Consider the following 22,109-nt stretch of genomic DNA (forward strand, 5'->3'; position numbering starts at 1 on the left):
CTTCGTCGAACGAGTCCGCCGTCTCCGTCGGCACCCCCTCGGGGATCGAGGGTGGTTTAGGGGCGCAGAGGGTGGGACGGCGAGTGCGGCGCGCTTGCGCCAGGTGAATCGGCACGACGGGGGGCATTCGTTGCACTCGCTACCTGCCATTCGATTTGCCTCTCTTTTCATCTCTCTTTCTCTCTCTGGTTCTGCGAGCCGTGAGAAAGAATTAATAGAGAGACGACATCGATGAATAAACTTATAAGTAGATAATATCCTTTAAATCGAAGAATTATCACGGCCGATGATATATTGGTTTCTTGTTCAACTGCAACGATATTCGTACGAGATACAGTGCGCTTGAAAAGATTTATATCAAGAAAAACGGTGCCGATAAATTTAATTCATTTATAAATAAATAATATAAAAAGTTATAGAAATATAATTTTATATACATATATTCTCTTTTTAATTGAATAATCAATAGCTCCTATATGAGATTTATTTCTTAGTCAATATTTGTCATGCTGATTCTTATTTATTCATGCAACACTTAATCACAATTATCTATTGGATTTGAATAGATAATTATTTTCATCATTTAATTCAGGATTTTAGTGATTTCAAATTTCTTTTTCTTTTAATATATATTTGTGCTGGCATACTGTTTCAACAAAAAATATCGAGTATTAAATAATGCAAAATAATTAAAACTTAATAGAATAACATAATATAATCTCTAATAAAATAGAAAAAAGATAATACTATTTATAATACTAACTGTAAATTTAGAGAGTAATAAAATTAAGCAGATTTATAGCTATGTCTAGGTAACCATTATTATATATAATTGAATATAATCTTCATGACACATACTATTTTTTCACTCTTTTTTAGTATCACTTTAATGATAATTCATCGAATAAAAATATCTCTCTCTCTTTCATCTATTATATTAATAAAATATTTATTTGCGCTTACCAAATTAAATAAAGATTTTTTTATATTATAAGAGTAGAAAAATAAAAATGGCATCTTTTTTAGTACAGATATATAACATTGGATCGATGCGACTGTTTAAAAAAAAACGATTAAATTGTTCAAGCTTTGAGCTGTTTAAGCTATTATTACAATTATATATAACAATTATATAAATTCCATTACAATTAATAAATATCGATAACGAAATAAAAGTTTTTATTTTCTTCATATTCAATCATATATCAAACAATGAAACCCAATATATAAAGCTCGATTTCTATGCACAAATCAATTTCAGAACACCAACCTTATGCCTTTAAATACCGAACAGACTTTATTCTAAGAGATTTTATCGTAAAAATATCTGTAACTTGTATTCCTCAAATGCACACACTCCATGAGAGAGTTATAGATTATGCACACTCTATATATGTGTACACTAGCGGATCCTGACGTTGATAATGGGGGGTTTTGCAAAATTATTTTATTTAATATTTTTGATTTCATGATTAGCTTTTATTCCAGGATCAACGACGTCGATAGCTCTTTAATGTTTGTTTTTCTTTATTTATATTTTTTAAACAAATTCAGCAAAACTGTTTCTTTTAATTTGCAAGGGGGGGAGGGTTTAACCCCCCTTAGGATCCGCCAGTGTATATATATATATATATATTATATAGATATAAATAATTTCTCGCCTAATTATTTTCATGTAACGAAATTATCTCATCATCTCGTCCTATGTCTGACTTAATCTATACTGAACTCCTTGAATGCGTAATGAGTATAATTTACAATGTATCTTATACATACATATTGTATATATTATATAGATATAAAGAATTTCGCCTAATTATTTTCGTGCAACGAAATTATCTTATCATTTCGTCCCATGTCTGACTTAATCTAAACTTAACTCCTTGAATGCGTAATGAGTATAATTTCCAGTATATCTTATACATACATATTGTATATATTATATAGATACAAAGAATTTCGCCTAATTATTTTCATGCAACGAAATTATCTCATCATTTCGTCGTATGTCTGACTTAATCTATACTTAATTCCTTGAATGCGTAATGAGTATAATTTACAGTGTATCTTATACTTTTATATATATATATATATAATATATATATACAAAATATATATATAAAATATATATATATATAAAAGTATAAGATACACTGTATATTATACTCATTACGCATTCAAGGAGTTAAGTGTAGATTAAGTCAGACATAGGATGAAATAATGAGATAATTTCATGCACGAAAATAATTAGGCGAAATTCTTTATATATATATAATATATACAATATATATGTATAAGATACACTGGAAATTATACTCATTACGCATTCAAGGAGTTAAGTTTAGATTAAGTCAGACATAGGACGAAATGATAAGATAATTTCGTTGCACGAAAATAATTAGGCGAAATTCGTTATATCTATATAATATATACAATATGTATGTATAAGATACACTGTAAATTATACTTATTATGCATTCAAGGAATTAAGTATAGATTAAGTCAGACATAGGACGAAATGATGAGATAATTTTGTTGTACGAAAATAATTAGGCGAAATTCTTTGTACCTATATAATATATATTATATATATATATTATATAGATATAAAGAATTTCACCTAATTATTTTCATGCAATGAAATTATCTCATTATTTCGTCCTATGTCTGACTTAATCTATACTTAACTCCTTGAATGCGTAATGAGTATAATTTACAGTGTATCTTATACTTATATATATACACTAGCAGATCCTGACATCGGTAGCTCTTTAATGTTTGTTTTTCTTTATTTATATTTTTTAAACAAATTCAGCAAAACTGTTTCTTTTAATTTGCAAGGGGAGGTTTAAACCCTTGGATCCGCCGGTGTATGTGTGTATATATATATATATATATATATATATATATGTATTTTGTTGAATTTAAGGCGGATATATATTTCAGTTGATAGTTCAATATTCTATTTTTTCGAGAGAGAGTAAAGTCCCAAATTATATAATAAAAAATTATCAGCAACCGCCTTAATTCCAACAATAACGATTAGGTGTCACCGAATAATAATGAACGTCAGCCGCGATTAATCAATCGGATCTGTTCTTGAACGTATTCAACAATTTTCCGCGAGTAACCCGCAGAATTTCGGTCCCAAACCGTCTTCCCCTAAATTCGCCAACCATCCCGCTGGGCGATCCGCGTCGACGATTCGATGTGGGAAATCAATCACCCCCGAAACCACTTCCGGCGAACTTTGGAAGCACGTCTCGCCGCGCGTCGGAGTCGAGATTCCTCGAGATGATCGCGCGCTCGTGGTTCGTTCTGCTCCGTGATGGACAGACGTTCGCCGAAGACGACGTACAACGAGGATATTTCGGAATGCGAGATTCATTGCTTTGCCATATAAAAGTGGATTTCTATTCTCATCCACCGATCGATCTATTTCGTTAATTAATTTTCTCGATTCGATTGACTCTACCGTGAATCGACAGTTCGTATTTGTATTACATAGATTTCACATTTAAGAGTCGAATCAAATCAAATCCGACCCATTTCTCGCGGCTATGGTTTTTTTTAATCGTTTAAATTTCAATGCAATTTTTAACCATTATATATACATATATGTTCCTTTTCATACGTTCCGTTTCATCAGTTTTTACGATTGCTTTATTGTAATGCAATTTAACCTTCTGAGTGTATTAAAAGAGAAAATTACGACGTGTAACCACACACCAATAACCTACTTGCATATCTAATGCTTCCAGTGAATTATCGACTAAATATATCAGTTAATACACGGTTATCGCCGTACCAATTCAGTTACCATCCAAAGCAGCTCTCATTATTGCTGATGCAGCAATTTCATTAGTTTTCGTAGTTCGCTCATCGTGTTCGGAGTAATAAAATCGATTTAAATATCGTTGTTTTACGAGATGCGCAACTAACGTACGCAAATAAAAAAAAATCAATAATATCAAAATGCATGATACGTTTAAAAGATCACTCAAAGACCCACCTATTCACTAAACGAACACCGAACTCGTCGGGAGTTGGATGAAATTCAATTTTCGCAAAATATCATGAAACATTTTTTCCGCCACTTCATACAGACAATAAAACGCTCGCGAGGATCGGAAAAAAATAAAGGAAATATCATCCGCGGATATAATACTTATTTACGGCCAATGGGGATCCCTTCTCTCCCCGTCTAACGATCACGAACAATAATAATAATCGAGATAACGCACGCAGCGGCACTCCGCGAGATCCGTTTAGTCCCCAGCCAAATTGCCAATATTATCAGTTATCGGATTATTATGGCAAATTGTTCGCGTTTGCCTTTACCAACTAGCCTACATACAGTAACCCCTGTGGCGACCCAGCATCCTCGATCTCTCTGTCCCCTTCCCGCGGCCGTGCTCTATCAGAATCCATTCTATCCGTCTCTCTCCTTCGTATATCGATGGAACCGACGTGCTCGATGCCGCGACCAGGTGCGCCAGGTGTCGTTCGCGTAAGCATCATGGATAGTACCATTACTAAATAATCGGTACAAAACAACATGGACATAACGGCGCATATAATAAAACAAGACAAAATATGTATTTCGCTATTTCCTATCGATGTTTGCGATCCTACACTTTATCCGTCCCCCCATTCATGTTTCAACATAATACCATTGTAAATGTGTGTAATTACACCCGACTGCGCTAATAAAGCATTTCTATCCTAGAGATTTGCAATAAATAATAACCATATTGAAGCTTTTTAATTTTGTACAATTCATAACACCGAGAAACTATATTGATGCCTCTCAACAAAAAGATATTACTATTTTTTTTTTTTTCTTAATTTGTTGCCGATAGTTTATGTACTCTGGTATACCTAAATATGTATGCGTAATAGGAGTACAGCTGCAAACATATCCATGTATCGATAACACGATGTATGCGACGTATACGTACTGTAGGATCATAACACGCTAAGTCTGATATATAGATGTTGCGCAGTGGCTGCTTGCGCTCAGGTTCCATAACGTCTCTCTACGGAAATATTATGTGTCGCCTGCTCCTTATGTGTGATTCGATCGACAAACAATCCCCTTCTTTAAATACTTTTCGCATCATTAATTTTTGCCAATTAACTGTTTCCAACTCTGGTCTGTACGCCGAGTATCAACTAGATCGTTTCATACTTCCGCAAAAATCTTTTTAATTAAAAATTATAAAGGGGATAAGCATATCTTAGAATTGATTTCGCCATCGCGTTTATTTCGATTAAATTTTAATTGAAAAGAACAAGCCAATTATTACAATATTATTCGTAACTAGTGTTATGGTTTTTTTAAATTATGTCGTATTCGTTTTAGCGACAATATAATGTCCGGATTCAGAAACATGGCTAAATTTCAGTTGAAAATCAGCATGAGATCTTTTGATAATGAAACACGCCAAATTGCCGTTAAATTTAAGCATTTATCGCAAAGTGTAATTATGCGCTATCTGCGTCAAACGGAATTAAAACTGAGTAGAATGAGATATTAAAACGGAACGACATGATATGCTATCGCCGTCGTCGCTTAACAATATACATACCATACCCAGTTCACTAGTCGACAAACTTTTCGACTACATAATTACGTTGCTTTGTGAAAATGTCGTGAATCAAATATTGAAGCGACAAATTTCAGCGAATATAACAAACTGAGAGAAACAAGGTATTTTATAATAGACTTTTCGAGATATCATTAAATGAAATAATTTTCATAATAGCATTAAAATTTAAATCTTTGTCATTCATTAAAACACATAATTATAAAAATTAATTATAAAATATTAATTATATTATATTATCATAATTCATTATACATCATAATTTTTTTATTATACTACATTGTATTATCATAATTAAATAAAGTACACATTATCATAATATATTTTTCTCAAAATTATTCATTTCGTAAGGCTTTCTCTAACAAAAATATTCAAATAAAATGATTATTTTTACCGATTCTTCCATTCTAAATAATTTCTGCAATACATTTGATATATGCTGCAGCACTTAATACCATTACGTTATCATTATTTTTAATGCGGCGCGGCGTCGCGCATATCCGCGAAATGAAACAGTAACATTAAAACGAACGAACTGTATCGTCTACCATTACGTAGTGTTCGTAATAAATCACATAGCCCCTCGCCTAGCCGGAGGCGCGGAATTTCCTCCACGAATCTCCGTTGCAATTCGTCAGAAAACGCGGCACCGGCAATAACGCGACGACGACGACAACGACGAGGACGACGATTTTGTTTTAATCATACCAACACTGTCGCTCTTTTGTCAACATAAAAGGAAGAAAGTTAGAGAAACAGGTCCGCGATTCTTCCACGAGAAAAACCTAGAAGCTTAACGTTAAATTATTTTAAGTAATTAAATTCTACTTTTAATTAAGGAATGAGTGCATTGTTTTGTTTTTCTCTCAACCACCTTAATTGACACAACGTGTATAATTGTATAACTTTTAAAAGTAAAATAAATAATTGAAGTGATAAAAATTAATAGAAAATGAATAAAGTGAAAATATTAATATAAATGATAAAATTTACAAATGTAAATATCGAGAAAAAGAAAAATAAGAGAAATTTGTTAGTTTAAGGTTTAAGTAATTTAAAAATACCTATTAAATAAATCTCAAATAATTATATATAACGCAGTTAGTATAGCACATTAAAGATAAAATCTTAATGTAAATTTTAATTGCCATTTTAAATACTATTATGTCTTAAAACGGTCTGTATTGTAAGTTGTAAGCTCGTATTTTTAGGATAAAAGAATGCACAAAAGTATTAGAGAGCTGCAAAAACTCGCCCTATCGCAGATATTATTGCAGATCCACGCGATGGAAAGGGCGGCAATGGCGATTTCGCTTTAATCATACGGTCCCCATCCGCGATTCTTCCGCAGGATGAAAGGGAAGACAGTAACATACATACGGCGAAACAGACGAAAAGGTGAATATATCAAGAGACTCGAGGGGCCCCGTCTGTCTCTTCAGCTCGAGAGCTGAATTCGCCCTTGTTACGGAGACATCGCGCGCGACTAGAAGTCTCGTTCAGACCGTCCTAGGGATTGCAAGTGGAGACAGTGGTTTCAGTCGTCGGAGCCTTCTCTAATCTCGACTGGGTTAATAGTCGAACGTGTCTGGAGGGATGCTCTAGGGCTACTCCTTTACCTTCATACACCCAACCCTTCTCTCTCTCTCTCTCTCTCTCTCTCTCTCTCTCTCTCTCTCTCTCTCTCTCTGTCTCTCTAGCTCTTTCTATCTTCATCTATTTCTGCTATCCAACTCTGTGTTTCGATCCCTTCTTGCCTCTGTTGTTCGTTTCAGAAAGCCTGAGATCTCGTCATTCAATCCCTTTCTTCTCCCTACGCGAAATTTCGAGAACCACGCAATCTCCTTGCGCAGTCTCCCACTTATCCCCCTTCCCCCCTTTCTCTCCCTCTTTCTCTGTCTCTCGAGTCTGTAACACCGTCTGTCTTACGGCGATAATATGTTAATCAGCTACTCGCGATGTTAATTAATTGCCGGCAGCGCTGGCGAAGTGTCGAACCCCGCATGAACTTCAAACCGTCTGCGCGCTCGTTGCTGATAAATAGACAGTTATTCCATTACAATGGAAACTCCGCTCGTGTATCAAACTCCTTAGCATTCTGGCGCCACACACAATTTCAATCTTATTTGTGAGATATATATGGGATCCTTGCTTATTGATGCGTTTGCGTATATGTGGCTCACAGGATGGTTAATATAAAAATAATTTTTATAAATATATTAAGTTTCATTTATCGTATAAGATACGAATGTTAACAGCATTTTAGCCAAGTAATAATCTCAATACTCGAATAAACACGTTAGATTCGTATTTAAATTTATTATGATTAAAACTTTAATAATAAAACAGAATTATATAAATTGATAAAAAAAATGTATTGCAAAGATTATAAAACAGCGGAGAGAAATTCAGAGAGGAATCCAAGTGTACAAATGACGTTTGTGAAGTAACGCGTCTCTTTCGTGATTAATAAGGTAACCCAAGATTAATTATTTGACTGCAATTAATCAAGCTGTCGAGACTTGCGTAGAAGAATATTTAAGCCCGTTAACAACCCAATTCAAATCAGCGCGGTGTATTTGCATGAGCGGAAGTGTCATCGAGATATTGTCGATGGTTACAGTGCATAATTTTAGACGGCGATTAGAAATGTTGCACGCGCGCGTTTGTTTGCGCTTATTAAGAAACTACAGGCGCGCATGCGAAAATTATAATATAAAGGGAGAGTTTTAAAAACTCATAATTGGAGATATCGCCGCGTTCTCTCAGCCTGAAACTTGTCGACGAGTAAGACAATTCCGCTCATTATCACGCTGATAATGAACGCGACAGACAAGCGAAACGGAAACTTTATCATTCCATGGATATTCGTGAAAATTCTTGATACATACAACTAAAAGCAAAAACGTATATCGCTTGTTAAAAGTTCAAATATCGTTCAGCTATTTGACTACCGAAATCTTTTTAATCTTAAAGGAGATTACGAAACACGGCGGAAATCTAGCGAAAAAAGAAGAAAACTGTTATCGTGTAAAATATATCTCTAAATAAATATTCTTCAAAATATAATTATATTTCTGAATGTATAATTGTATTTATTATTAATCTCGTAGAATCTCTATGATAATATGAAACATTCTCGGGGTGCTTCATATAACGCCGCACTCTGACATATTTTCATTGCATTCCCATTGTTCCACTTAATACATTCATAATTTTCCGACATGCAAATTTACGATGCGCGACGCGATTAAAAGTTTATTAATTTAAATTCAGTGTACGCCTGTTCGACGAAGATACAATGCGAACCGAGGTACAATTAGAACTTGCAAAGTTCGCGATTGCGAGGCATCGGCTCGCAGCGGGATCCGCAGTTAAAAGCTGCGAAAGTAGCGACGTCGACATCACCGTCGAGGATAACAGTCCCAGGAAGAGAGAAAGAGAGATAGAGAGACTTTGCGGGACGTCAGATTTCATCAGCATCTCAATGGGAAACCGAGAAAAGTAACTCGTTGCTCAAACAGAACCATCCCGCGCGCATCCTCGTCTTGTCATCGACTTTGCGATCTTCGAGAAAGAGAGAGACAAGGAGAGAGATAGAGATAGATGGAGGGCTCGACTCGGGAAAGTCGAATGTCGGGCCTGCAAGTCTATGCCACGAAATCACCCCTGGGATGTAGAGGCGCAGGATAAACAGACAAGTGCACGAGTCAGCATGTACGAAATATGTTCCCTTCGGCAAAACCGATGCGTTTCAAAGCACCGCGCCAAAGAGAATGTATATACGGCGGATACACGACCGTGTCTACGTGCTTGTGTATGTATGTATATATGTATACGCTTTTACCCTTCGTCCCGATCTTTCGTTCATCTATTTTGCGGTTCGCAGCGCGGCACAAAATGGGGGGAATAGATTCGAGGTGCAACGCGAGCGCGTCGAGAGTAAACAGAAATGTATTTTTTCTTTTTGCACTCTCGTAAGAGTGGAAACGTCGATGTCGCGATATACATATATACACTGCTATTCAGTGGAACGAGGATGCCGCGTGAAAAGATCTAAATTGAAGTTTCATATTTCAGAGATAAGGTGCAGGGGATAAAAGCGGAATATTTTATCCCGTCATAGAAATTAAGATTTATTCCGCATTATAATGCATTCCTTCTATTATTCGCGTGCAATTTTTAAGGATATTAGAGATCTGTTTCCTTGAGTGAAACATCAACCGAAAACTTTTATATACCTCTATTTTAGTTTTTACATAAATCTGATTATTCTACTATAACAGATAAAACTAGGATCAAGTAGTTTTGCTAATAAATTAAACGCTTGCAAAGAAAAGGCTGCTATAATAAATATCGTACAAGACAATATTTAACATGCACATAATTACAAAGTTTAAATTATAAAAAATTGCGATGATATTTATGATACAAAATATTCACCGTAATTCAACTCAAATTTATGCGGCACCATATATTTCATGGCGTTTATTAATATTATTTACGCGTGGTTGCAATAGGATAATGTGTAAAATGAGACGCGAACGTTTAATGGTTCATTCGACGCTTCGCAGCTCTTCAATATCACATCCAATAAATCACAATGTCTATGCGCTAAGCGTTATATAAACCATGCGTCACAATTTTAATCTGAACAACCGATTTTATAAAATGAATAATATGAAAATCAACTAAAGACACAATCCCTAGTATAAACAGACGAAAAACTATTATAAAAATTATTGGGCTAGAAGAGACCAAAAATTAAATTTTCCCCATCAATAATGAGAAATATAAGATAAAATTAGTTAAAAAATGTGTGTCGTTTATTAAACAAGTTAATTATATACTATATAAAGAAAGCAGAAATTAAATGTTAAGCGGAAACTTACTTATTCAATTCTTTTTATCAGAAGTTATTAGCTAAAATGTAAAATGTAAAAACCCTTGAAAAATATGAAAATATTATTTTTCTATATTTATGTAACAACTCTTTTACTCTCCTATGTCAGAGAGAGCTTTATATCTATACCCTTTAAAGTTGATTTGCATAGAAGGGTCCCCCGAAAATAATTCTCGTACTTCGGGCCCGCGTGGCCATAAAGACGGCGCTGTACATAAACCAAACTGTATGCCGGCAAACGCATACAACCCTATTCGCGTCTGGGGAAACGTAAAGCTCGCGCTAGATAGTTTTATTCCGCGAGGCATAAAAGTGCAAATTTTTAAGCACCAACGCGAAAGACAATCTCTTTATTCCTTCTCGCCTGTTACGTCCGCGAAATTGCGTTGTCACCTCTCTCGCTGTTGTCGCTTCCTTCGCAGACTCCGACGAAGGAGGATTGGCCGCGCAACCGCGTGAAAAAAGGGGATCCAAAGGGAGAAAAATAAAAAGGGGGCGCGAACGTGAACCTCTGGGAAGAACTTGACGAAGCTTAGCGCCGCATCGCGAAGCCCGAAAGTGCCAGCTTCAGCCAGACGGCGTTTATCTTTTTACGCAGCTACGAGAGACAGCGGGATCGAAATTTTATGCGGATGATATTATTTCTGAATGGCAGAGAAGAGTCCGCGGTATTTATTTCTGCACGCGGGAGACACGTTTATTTTCGAATACTCTGTTTTTGATCTCACGTTATCAGAGGTAATCATTAACTGTTTTTTTTTTTGCATAAATAAAACTTGTTGTTTGTCTGAAGAGAAAAATGAAAAATTTTATTTATTTATTTATTTAAAGCGTTCTCCCATTTCTACCCGAAATCGCGCGCGTGCACAATTTCACGATATAATTCTTCACTAATATAAAATATCGCCAGATCTCTTTTAATTAAACATAAAGTAAATAGATTTTTCTAAAAATTAAATTGCAATTGCATTCTTCAAATATTGGCCAATCTCTTAGCAAAAACGATATAAAGCTCATCACTTATCACAAATATATATATATTTTATTTGTAATGTTAAATATTGTAGAAATAAATAACCAAAAATATATATATATATTAAATGTCTTAATCTCTGTCTCTTTGTATTATAAAGTATAGTAGAAAGGAATTTATTCCAACCGACGTTGATGAATTATTTTGTTTGTTTTATGGCAATTTCTCTTGCGAACGGATTACGAAGCTAAATTATTACCGCTGAGTACCGGAACGCTAAGATAGACCGGAAGAAATGGCAGCGGAGGAAAATTAAAGATAACAACCGGGGCACGTACCGGGGTGTTTGCAATAATTATCGCGAAAGCGGCAAAAAGAATGGAGAGTGGCAAAAAGAAATCGCCCGCATAACTTAAGCTCCATAATATCCATTTCTCATAGAAGATTCAGCGCGATAAAAGTTAAATCAAAGGAAACGAATTTGCATCAGTCTCAATTTAAATTTTAGCAACGATCCAACAACATCTCCCGTGAAACGACGATTTCTCAAGAAGCCGATGTATCCAAGTTTTGCACCGGAAATTCTTTTTTTGCTTGAAATTTTTCAATCTTTCGCGCAATCTGCGGAAAAACTATGATTTATAGTATTTTGAACGTAGATGATGTACAATTTATTTTCGACGTCTCTTATAACATAATAATTATAATTATATAGATGATAATATTATAATATATAATATAATAGTTAATATATAATAATATAGTTAGTATAAAAAATAATTAGCCTCGAAAAATGAAATGATAATAAATTAGGATGAAATAAATAAAAAATAAAAGATTACTTGAATGGATATTATTATTATTACATTATATAGACAAACGTCGTAATTATCCATATTTTTTCTAGACATCTCCTATTAAGAAGTTATCAAATTCAAAAAGCTCCATTAAATGCAATACTTTTCGGCAATTTACATAGTGTCTACTTGTCGAACTGTCTCCTCTTCGGAGAGACACCCCGTGCACTTCGCGATCTTATGCATGCGGGGTCACTTAATCCATACGGAATTCCAGTGGCGCAACTATCCTCGCCTTGCATGCCAAGTGACCCGTTTTACATTACGCCTTTTCGCAGTTCCGCCGGCGCGGACAAGTCTGAAAGACGGCAAGTGCGACGGAACGTTGTAAGAAAAGTCAGTCACGGTTTCGGCAAAATGGCCGTACGAAAGTTTAACAATGGGGAGGAAATTATACCGGCCGGATATTCGCGGAGACGTTGTCGTATCGCTCGCGCGCGCGAGAGGACCGGTCGACGTGTGCCCCGAGAAATTTACAGCCCGCGCCGGCCGCCGCCGCTGCAATGAGGAGGCGAAATCGAAAATCAATATTCGAAAGGTATAGAATGCTCGACGGGACTGACAAATGGCCCTCGCGCGCGCCGAATGGCTAAAATACTGTTGTATATATATATATATATATATATATATATATATATATATATATATATGTACAAGGAAATAATTCGCGCCTTAAAACTTTGCGCGCAAGCTGACTCTCATTATATATTATATCATAGTCGACATATTTCTATATATTTTTATTGTATATTAATATTCTACGCGCATCTTTATTTTTTTCAAATATACACAGGTCATTTAAAAAAATAAAATATATTCTATTAAAACTTGTGAAGATCATTTAGCTCTAAAAAATTATTGGCTTAGCTAAACTTTTAACCGAATAATTATTTTATCGCTCTACTTTGTGTTTAATTTTATTTAAAAATGTAATATTTTGAAATAATTTGCTAAACTCGTTCGTTAAATTTGTTAAAATTTCTCATGCATTTTAGATGCATAAAAATATATATTCGCGACATTTCACGCTCATTCATAGTGAGTTATGTCGATTCACAATAGCTTTAGCTCGTGTGATGTTAACGGGATATTGCTATACTATGAAATATCACGGAATTCAAAGATGGCCGATGCGGACACGCGAGCAAGCCGGGAGTAAAAGGAATTCAATTTCGAAGAGGGTGCCTTTTGTGCGCGATAGCTTATGTAGGTATTTATATATTGATGCTCTCATGCGCGTCGATATTTCTATTTGCCTTTAGAACGAAGAAGAGATTGCGATGCCATACGAAATCTACGAAATCGCTAAAGCACGTAAACGATATATATATAACCGTGTCAATTGATAATTAATTGTACAGATAATACAAAATTGAATCCGCCACATATAATCGCATATAATATTTTTGTGCTCCAAAATAAAATTAAATCTATCGTCGCTAGTTCTAATTATTTCAATCTCTAGCATTATTGTATTCTAATGATATTACACAACTGCATCAAAATATATTATGTTCGAGCAATTATATCATTTCACGAAATTTATAGCTCAATGATAGATAATTATAGATATTTAGCGGATAAAAATTATGACAGAGAAACATGAAGAAACATTCACATATTTATTGTAAGAATTGTGAATTTTATAACTGCGAAAGACGTCACTTGACCTATCTAGGTAAGGAGAAACACACGTTGATATCTGTATATTGCAATAGTTTGTTCGCAAATATTATTTGGTTCAAAGAGATAGTAATAAGCATTTTTAAACTATCTAAAAAAATGACACGAGCAGAGTGTGTAAAATATATAAAGAAAATTGTTACTATTTTTCTCTCTGTCTCTTTTTATGTGCGTGAAAGAGATGGGGAAAAGTTAAAATAATCAAATAAAAAATTAGTATAATTGAGAATAATACAGTAATTAGACGTAACAATGTAGCGTTCAGAAGAATCAGTAGAATAAGTCGAAATTAATCAGACAGAGTTTGCAGCCTAAAATTTTTTTACAAATTTTTAAAGATGTTACTATCTAGGTAAGAAGAAACACACGTTGATATCTGTATATTGCAATAGTTTGTTCGCAAATATCATTTGGTTCAAAGAGATAATAATAAGGAGGGCGTCAAAGCCACCGTGTTTCGTTTTTATGGCAAAAAAAGGGGAGATCTTTTAATCAATATTTAAATGATTAAAATTGCTGGTTGCCGCACCGGAAAGAACGTTCTTAGCACGTCCAAGCAGGTGGAGGAGAGAGGCACTGGAAAGGAAGGAGCCGTAGTTGAACGAGTTTGCGTTTGCCGTGACCGTGCTCCATAAGAGCCGCGTGGCCTTGATAAGGATCGTTTCAATTATCCATTCAATTACCGGAGGGCAATCCGTAATCGTCGCGAAACTCGAAAGCCCGGAGCGGAGATTTCCTCAAAGCGTTTCCTCAACGTCCGGAGAGATAAATAGTTGCGGTAATCAGGGAGCGGAAAAATTTACACTAAGTACCACACTTTAAGCCCGCAAAGGCGATTGCGGACAAGAATTCTCATTTACGTAAACGTATATCTCTGCTCTTTATTGTTTCGCGAAGTAACATCTCTGCGATTAGAGACAACAGAATAACACACATTTCTCGATAAATTGCTCAAGTAATTTTCATTCGGATGATTTTTTTACGAATGTTGAAATAAAATGTCAAATAATTTCTCTTATTGTTAGATGTTCTATAAACACATATTACAATAAAAAGTGTCAAAGATTTGGAGAAAAATGTATGCATTATGTCAATTAGATTCTACTTAAATTTCAAATGTCATCGACGACAATATTTATTAATATACCTCACATTTAACAATAGATACGACTTTGACTATTAATAAAAAAAAATTAAATTATACATTTTACGTTTCGAAATTTCGTATGTCTTATTTTTAATTAAACTTGTCGAAGCTGCAGATTCGTGCAGATACAATGCGATATACTTGAACAGCCGCAATCGAAATCCACGAAACTTCTCATTTACGAGATCATCTCCGCCCACTCTGTCGATTATTGGACCGAACTTTGTTGCGCCTCATCTTGTCCTCTGCAATCTCAATCAGCAATTATGAGGAGAACGAGGTTCGTTGACGATCGCTAATTGAGAGAGAGAGAGAGAGAGAAAGAGAGGGGGGAGAGATAGCTTACTCAATACATGAATATCTATTGGACGATCGAAAGTTAAGGGTTAACGATTAAAGTCGCGCTATAGGGAATCGCCCGAATATCGGACGCGAAGGAAGGTTGTATTGTGTACGTTGCGGTTCGCCAGCCTCGGAGATTTATTCATTGTCAGTACAGGTTCGTCGTACGCGACATTCAGCTGGCGTACAACACACGAGACCCCCATGACGGCTATACGAGAGTCCGATGGAGAGACCACGGTGTAGCGTCACCGCCCCGCCGACCTCAACGAGGTCGCACCCTTGCGATCCGATGTCGTCCCGGTCGTTTCGCGAGAGTAAGCCGACGGAACGAGAGGCAAGAACCGGAAAGGGCGAGGGCGGAGACGGCGGGCGACTGTGTGTTCCGACGTAATATGGGCTTGTTCCCGTTTGCGACGCGGTTCACCCGCGCGTCGCAATTAGCCTTTGTCGCGAGTCCGCCGACCAACACAATTCGTTCCCCCTCTGTCCGTTCCCTCGTCCTTGGGCTCTGTCCGCGATACATATCCGTCCTTTTCTTCCGGTGTCCGTGCCGTCATTAGAACGGTCGTTTTCGCGCATATACGTGATACAAAATAATTAGCGAAATTCGCGTCGCCGGAAATTTTACGTCGCGTCGTCCTCCGATTCGACAACTTTTCTCGTTAGGCGGTGAACTTTTCTCTAGATGACGTGTTTTCTGTGAAATTTATGGTTTCGCTTTTGGCGTGCCGCATGATCGAGAGAAGAGTGCCAATGGCACTGATGATTAATAGAGAGATAATCCTCATGCATCAACAATATGATTACTGATGATGATGTATTTTGAACGAACAAAGGGATTAATATTACAATTCTCGGCGATTGATAATTGCCGAGATATCAACTCGGGGTAAATTATATAATTATAGAGATTGCTGGTGTAATAATGATACTTGATAACAAGTACTTATCAATTAGTATATTGGGGATAATCCCGTGGGAATATTTCGATTTGAAGGATGTGTATTTGCGGATGTCAAATTATGCTGATTTCTGGGATTAATTAAAGTACCCATAATACGCTAAACTGCACGCGCAGCAGATTATAGGGGGACGAAATGGAAATGTGTGTCATCGATTTCAGATTTATAATGTTCGTTTTTCCCATTAGAAAAACACGTACATTTTTTGAAACATTTCGTCTATAAAGAAAAAGAAGAGTGCAATTTTCGATCGAAAAAAAAAATATCTACCACTCGATATGTTAAAATTTATGAGATTCAAATATTTTCCCTTTATATAACCGCGTTATCTCCCGTTATATCCCGTTATATGCGTTAAACTTTACGACGCGGTATTCAAATGTTGCCCCGCATCAAAATTATATGCAGTATATTTTATAGTTGAACTTTCTCTTTTCCAACTCACTTGTAGAGCAGCTTAGCTAAGTAAGAAGCTAGAAAAATAAAAAGAAAAACTTATTGTTACCAGGCTCAACTTTCAAATAGAACATTATACTGAAAGTCGATATAAATTATCGGACGGTGCAAGTATAGGTCAAAGTAAAAATACATCTTTTCACCGCATCGGTGTGCTAGATAGACGCGTGCGCGAGATGTTAACGCGACATGGTAGCGTTTGAAAGCGAATCCAAGTTGTTCGTATTTCACATCGCCGTCGGTTTTGCCCGACTTTCGTGCGTTGTTATCGGTAGCCCTGCGTATATATCGCATTGTTCTGGAAGTTAGCTCATAATGGCCCGTAATGTTTCGCGGACGGGTTTACAACCACCAGGCTTCGCCAGGTCAAAGCGATCGACTGCCGTCCGCGCAAAATGCAAGAATGCGCCTCGTAGATGCCCATTGAAGCCGTAGAGAGAAAAAAAGGAGGCGGAACGCCGGCGTGCTATCGAATGTAGAACTATGCAACGTCGAGTCTTTGCACGTGGCGGACGTGGCCTCTGATCGATTCCGCGGAACTGCAGTTTCGAGCAGGCAGGTGCACTGACCTGCGCGCGCGTTTACCCACGCTCGTCTGCCATTCCTTATGTACGAGCGGCGTCGGTGTCTTTGTAGAAAGTTACCCCGGTTCCCGGGGCGCACAAAGTGCATTATCAATTATTACGGCCGGTCTGATAGTGTTATTGGTCGACGCTTGATAGCGGCGCGACCGCATACTGGCAGTGTGCGGCTATTACTATTGATCGCGACGCGATCGTTCGGACGAGGTGAGGCGAAGACGACCCGCTTTAATTTTGTGCATCTCCTTCCTGGCGGATGATGAATCCCCGTCGACAATAATACGAGACTCTCTATATGCAAGTGACGCATCAATCAATTCGCTGCGATGTTATTCCGATAATTTCTCTCGCGAGCTTCGAGAAAAATAGAAAACACTTTTCCAAAATCTTCCCTGTCTTATCGCGCGCGAATAATTTTTTCGCTACCCTTTATATTTTATATAAATAATTTTTCCCGTCTTTTTAAACTCGCGGAATGCTCGTAATAAGCCCTGCTGATATCTAAAATCGATTCTGTTTCCGGACCACTGGCGGATCCTGGGGGGAGGGTTTTGGGGTTAAACCCCCCCCCCCCTTGCAAATTAAAAGAAACAGTTTTGCTGAATTTGTTTTAAAAATATAAATAAAGAAAAACAAACATTAAAGAGCTATCGACGTCAGGATCCGCTAGTGTATATATATAAGTATAAGATACACTGTAAATTATACTCATTACGCATTCAAGGAGTTAAATATAGATTAAGTCAGACATAGGACGAAATGATGAGATTTCATTGCACGAAAATAATTAGGTGAAATTCTTTATATCTATATTATATCTATATAATATATATTATATAGATACAAAGAATTTCGCCTAATTATTTTCGTACAACAAAATTATCTCATTATTTCGTCCTACGTCTGACTTAATCTATACTTAAATCCTTGGATGCGTAATGAGTATAATTTACAGTGTATCTTATACATACATATTGTATATATTATATATATATATATATATATATATATATATATATAAAGAATTTCGCCTAATTATTTTTGTGCATGAAATTATCTCATTATTTCATCCTATGTCTGACTTAATCTAAACTTAACTCCTTGAATGCGTAATGAGTATAATTTACAGTGTATCTTATACATACATATTGTATATATTATATATATATATATATATATATATATAAAGAATTTCGCCTAATTATTTTTGTGCATGAAATTATCTCATTATTTCATCCTATGTCTGACTTAATCTAAACTTAACTCCTTGAATGCGTAATGAGTATAATTTACAGTGTATCTTATACATACACATATTGTATATATTATATATATATATATGAAGAATTTCGCCTAATTATTTTCGTGCATGAAATTATCTCATCATTTCGTCGTATGTCTGACTTAATCTAAACTTAACTCCTTCAATACGTAATGAGTATTATTTACAGTGTATCTGATACTTTTATATATATATATATATTTTTATATATATATTATATATATATAAAAGTATAAGATACACTGTAAATTATACTCATTACGCATTCAAGGAGTTAAGTTTAGATTAAGTCAGACATACGACAAAATGATGAGATAATTTCGTTGCATAAAAATAATTAGGCGAAATTCTTTATATCTATATAATATATATATATATATATAAAAGTATAAGATACACTGTAAATTATACTCATTACGCTTTCAAGGAGTTAAGTTTAGATTAAGTCAGACATACGACAAAATGATGAGATAATTTCGTTGCATAAAAATAATTAGGCGAAATTCTTTATATCTATATAATATATATATATATATATATATATATATAAAAGTATAAGATACACTGTAAATTATACTCATTACGCTTTCAAGGAGTTAAGTTTAGATTAAGTCAGACATACGACAAAATGATGAGATAATTTCGTTGCATAAAAATAATTAGGCGAAATTCTTTATATCTATATAATATATATATATATATATAAAAGTATAAGATACACTGGAAATTATACTCATTACGCATTCAAGGTGTTAAGTTTAGATTAAATCAGATATACGACGAAATGATGAGATAATTTCGTTGCACGAAAATAATTAGGCAAAATTCCTTATATCTATATGATATATACGATATGTATGTATAAGATACATTGTAAATTATACTCATTATGCATTCAAGGAGTTCAGTATAGATTAAGTCAGACATAGGACGAGATGATGAGATAATTTCGTTGCATGAAAATAATTAGGCGAGAAATTATTTATATCTATATAATATATATATATATATATATACACTGGCGGATCCTGAGGGGGGTTAAACCCTCCCCCCCTTGCAAATTAAAAGAAACAGTTTTGCTGAATTTGTTTAAAAAATATAAATAAAGAAAAACAAACATTAAAGAGCTATCGACGTCGTTGATCCTGGAATAAAAGCTAATCATGAAACCAAAAATATTAAATAAAATAATTTTGCAAAACCTCCCCCATTATCGACGTCAGGATCCGCTAGTGTTCCGGACAAATAATTTGCCTTGTACGAGCAAGTCTGATTCTTTTAAATATTCGATGCTATATCCGAACTTTATTCTATCAATTCACTGTACATTGTTTCCATCGAGACTCCGATTTCTAGATCCTTATCATTATAAAAGCGAGAAAATATGCTAAAAAACGGATTAAATAAGATGATTATTGTATAAATTTAAAGCACACGAATACCCTTCTCCCCTTGGGAGATCGCGTTTCTCTATCCTATGTATCGCGCCCAACCCTCTCCAACCGTTGCCCTCCCGGCGTGGGTGCTCGACCGCGGGTTGAACCAGAAAGTTGAATTCAAATTGTTATTTTAATATTTATCACCCGCCTCGCAAATCCCTCGGGAGCCCGTCCGTCCGTCCGTCCGTAGACAGAAATCCACCTGGGCGGCATAGTCCTCCCGGAAAAATGCTAAACGCCCGGCTTAACGCCTCAATATTTCAGCAGGGTTTCAACCGCTGCATAAACCGCGAAGGCTCGTCGGTCGTTCATCACCCAGAGCGCGAAAAAAGGAAGGAAGAAGAGAAATATCAAGAAACAGTGTTCACCAACTAGATGCTCGACTCTTTCAATCCCTGCGATATGACGCTGTATCACTTTTCAAATTGTTTGTCAAAATAAAAATTCCTTAAATGATTAAATTTGACAAACACAGATATTGGAAAGTAAAAATAAATTTTTAAATATTATTTTTAAAACCGCAAGGTAGATTTGAAAAAATACTGTGGTATTAATAATTAAAGAACGTTACATTAAATTTCGATTTGAAAGTATTGGAAATTGTGTATACAATATTATAGTTGATTCAAGCAAAATTTGTCATGAGAGAACGTTGAATAAATCTCGATCGATGCTGCGGTTAACAATCAACGATTCAATCGAGCTAGTTTATATACAATCGATGCAGTAAAAATATATGATTTTCACCAAACACGTATATATACTGAAAAGAATATAATTGGATAATTGGTCAAAGACAATTAAACTCGATCTCGGTAATTGCCGTAGCGACGATAAATGCCGCTCAACAAACATCGTCGGGAATTTTATGCGAACGCCTTTTCATCTCGCGCACAATCGCCCGCCTCGATAACCACTGTGGATTGATGGCATTTCATCACGTCGTAAATCGCACGCCGTGCATTCTGACGCGCGTAAACAAATATATTACCAACACATTTCGGGAAAGGAAATTTCCTTCAAAATCGTATTCAGCTAAATTTATCTCCGATACGGCCACGCCGATTAATATTTGAATTAATGGAAGCAAAAAAAAATAATTAGAGACGAATGTTTACCATAAAATTTTTAATTGATTAATTGTACTATTAATGATTAGTCGCATCGCGCAAACAAAGCGCGGAATGATTAATTGAGGGAGTTATATATTTTTGCAGAAAAATATTTTTAAAAATGTGATAATTAAACTAATACATTACTCTGTTTGATCTGAGTGTTATTAAAATGTGAAAAACTAGCTTTCGTTTCGAGACGTTTCGAGAAAATTTAAAGGAATGAAAATCGTGTTGCATCGCCGGCGCCTGCCTACCGTCTGCATCTTCCTCATTATCGGCGCTTAATCAACATCCAGCTCCTGGTCGAACCGCAAGTCGTTGCCCTTGCAAAAGCGAGTCTCGTTCCCCTTTTCCTGATTGGACAATCTAACGAGATCGTTAAACAGGCCGAGAGGTTGATTTTAATCGAAGGTTATGCCGCCGGCAATAATCGGCAGTTAGCCGTGCGCCAGCCCGCGATGAGGCTGGGGTTCGCTGATAACAGACTTAGAGGGGGAGAAAAGGGGGAGAGGATCGCAAGTGAAGGGAAAATGGTGGGGAAGGGTAGAATACACCACCTTCGATTTCGCGCGACCGTGTACCGTTACGGGTTATATCGGCGGATTATGGAGGATGTGCTCGTGGGTTAGCGTGCATCGATGCCAAACCGGATAATCGATCGGTATCGCTTTCTTAATTAGCGGTCGGAGCATTTAGAGTGGCCATTCAATTACACAGTCGCGTAATCTACTTACGGCCCCTTCCCACCTTTCCGCCA

General features: G+C 35.8%; 2 protein-coding genes across 2 annotated transcripts in view; both read right to left on the minus strand.

Annotated features, from left to right (window-relative positions):
* Positions 1-22,109, minus strand: part of LOC145935685 (agrin) — a 495,549-nt gene that overhangs the window by 438,680 nt on the left and 34,760 nt on the right. The gene's annotated exons all lie outside the window — the stretch shown is intronic.
* The window catches only part of LOC145935695 (uncharacterized), a 111,258-nt gene that overhangs the window by 30,108 nt on the left and 59,041 nt on the right, over positions 1-22,109 (minus strand). The window lies entirely within an intron of this gene.

Source organism: Prenolepis imparis, unplaced genomic scaffold, assembly GCF_030444845.1.
Source record: "Prenolepis imparis isolate NDT839.2.m4 unplaced genomic scaffold, iyPreImpa1.0 SCAF_4, whole genome shotgun sequence".
NCBI lineage: Eukaryota > Metazoa > Arthropoda > Insecta > Hymenoptera > Formicidae > Prenolepis > Prenolepis imparis.